Below are 2,500 nucleotides of genomic sequence, written 5' to 3' on the forward strand. Positions count from 1 at the left end.
CCTTTGACCAGTCCAGCTTGGGTGGAACCTACCAGGAGCTGATGCTCCAGCTGGCATAGCTGCTCCAAGTCATTGAGACATGCAAGCTACCTCACCACGTCAAGGAATGGACCATGAGATAGGCTCTTCAGCGATTCTTGTGTGTCGGTTTTATGCGTCAAATTGCTGTTACTGTATTTTAAAAAGAAATAGTTTATATATATATATATATATATATATATATATATATATATACACACATACACACACGAATAGAAAATCCTTCTGTGTTGCTGGCACCTCTCCTCTAAAGTAGCAAGGGGGCTTGAGATAATATATTTTATATAAAGAAAAAGTCAGAAGCCTCCTTAAAAAGTCATATATCCCTCTTTAATTCAAATCATATAATATCTTACATTTTCAGTGCAATCAAAGTATGTGGTATTTTTCAGATCGCATACTACAAGAATTTGATATCTTATATATTATATATTTTTGTTTGTTTTAAATGTTGATACTTTGTAAAATGTATCCTTAGGTCCCTCCTTATTACGTATAATGTCTATATGTACAAAATACACTTAAAAATGACTTGGACAATTTAATTGTTTAACGAGGTTCCACTGTATTATTATTATTATTAGTAGTATTATTAGTATTATTAGTATTATTATTATTATTATTGAAAAGTGTTTTTTTAGTCTCTCAAACTCCATAAAGATTGGCCTCTATATTGTTTATTATGAATGTTTTCCATTTATTTTTGTGTCTGTATATATTGGTGAAGACATTAATAAAATAATTAAAATTATATGTCTGTCTATATTATTGATAGTCAACGCTACCTAACAAAACTAATACTCATCATATGTTCAACCGATTAGAATGACATCTATAGATTCAGCAACAGTTGATTATATATCATCTATAGATTCATCAACCATTGATTATATATCATCTATAGATTCATCAACCGTTGATTATATAACATCTATAGATTCATCAACCGTTGATTATATATCATCTATAGAGTCATCAACCGTTGATTATATATCATGTATAGATTCATCAACCGTTGATTATATATCATGTATAGATTCATCAACCGTTGATTATATATCATCTATAGATCCATCAACCGTTGATTATATAACATCTATGATCCATCAACCGTTGCTTATATATCATCTATAGATTCATCAACAGTTGATTATATAACATCTATAGATTTATCAACAGTTGATTATATAAAACGAATTCTCAGCTGGAGATCCAATATTTGCTTCACGTAAATTAGTATAATTGTCACATATCTCCTAAAAAAAACCCCATAAAATACAAACAACAAAAACACATTAAAAACGAAAACACACACACACACACACAGAAATAAACACATACACACACCACCCCCACACACACACACAGGCAGACACACGCACGCACGCACACACAACTCTTCACTGAATGTCTAACATGTCGGTGATATGTAACAAGGTTAGCCAGTATACTGTATTATAGAGGATACAAGAGCACATTGATGTATCACAGTTATTCAGCAGGGCGTATACTACCAAATCAAATCCCATAGACGACAACAGTAACATATGCGGCTAAAACTCCTACCTGCAACGTATCAACCGACATAAACGCCACGGATATAAATACTACCACCCCTTACACTTAAAGTGAATCAGAAAAAAATGGTGGTCAAGCTGCTCGTTTCTGAGATAACGGGTAGCGTCTATGACTACCCTAGTTTCGCACAAAATTCGAGTACTTTTTTTTACAGGTACCCCATACATGTTTCAAGCACAAGGCTACTTCACACATTGGTACTAGATGAAATAAAATTGCACATTTATTTTACCCAGATGAAACTATTATTTTTTACAACCAACACACTCACATTTATAACCAATCACAGGACTTGTGGTGTTCACTTCTCTATCAAAAGTTGGGTGCACCTCGAGCTTTGACCCAGCCGGAAGTTATTTGGTATAGTACTACCAGCAGAGGCTAATAGATATATTTGAATGTCACGTGTGTTACCGTAGATTTTCCCTATTGCAACCATCCACTGGACTTATTAAAATTGGTCTTAATATCGGGATGGTTCTATTTCCGAAACCGGCGTCGGTGACGTCGTGGTTAGGCCATCGGTCTACAGGCTGGTAGGTACTGGGCTCGGATCCCAGTCGAGGCATGGGATTTTTAATCCAGATACCGACTCCAAACCTTGAGTGAGTGCTCCGCAAGGCTCAATGAGTAGGTGTAAACCACTTGCACCGACCAGTGATCCATAACTGGTTCAACAAAGGCCATGGTTTGTGCTATCCTGCCTGTGGGAAGCGCAAATAAAAGATCCCTTGCTGCTAATCGGAAAGAGTAGCCCATGAAGTGGCGACAGCGGGTTTCCTCTCAAAATCTGTGTGGTCCTTAACCATATGTTTGACGCCATATAACCGTAAATAAAATGTGTTGAGTGCGTCGTTAAATAAAACATTTCTTTCTATTTCCG

This window comes from Gigantopelta aegis, chromosome 13 (assembly GCF_016097555.1).
Source record: "Gigantopelta aegis isolate Gae_Host chromosome 13, Gae_host_genome, whole genome shotgun sequence".
Lineage (NCBI taxonomy): Eukaryota > Metazoa > Mollusca > Gastropoda > Neomphalida > Peltospiridae > Gigantopelta > Gigantopelta aegis.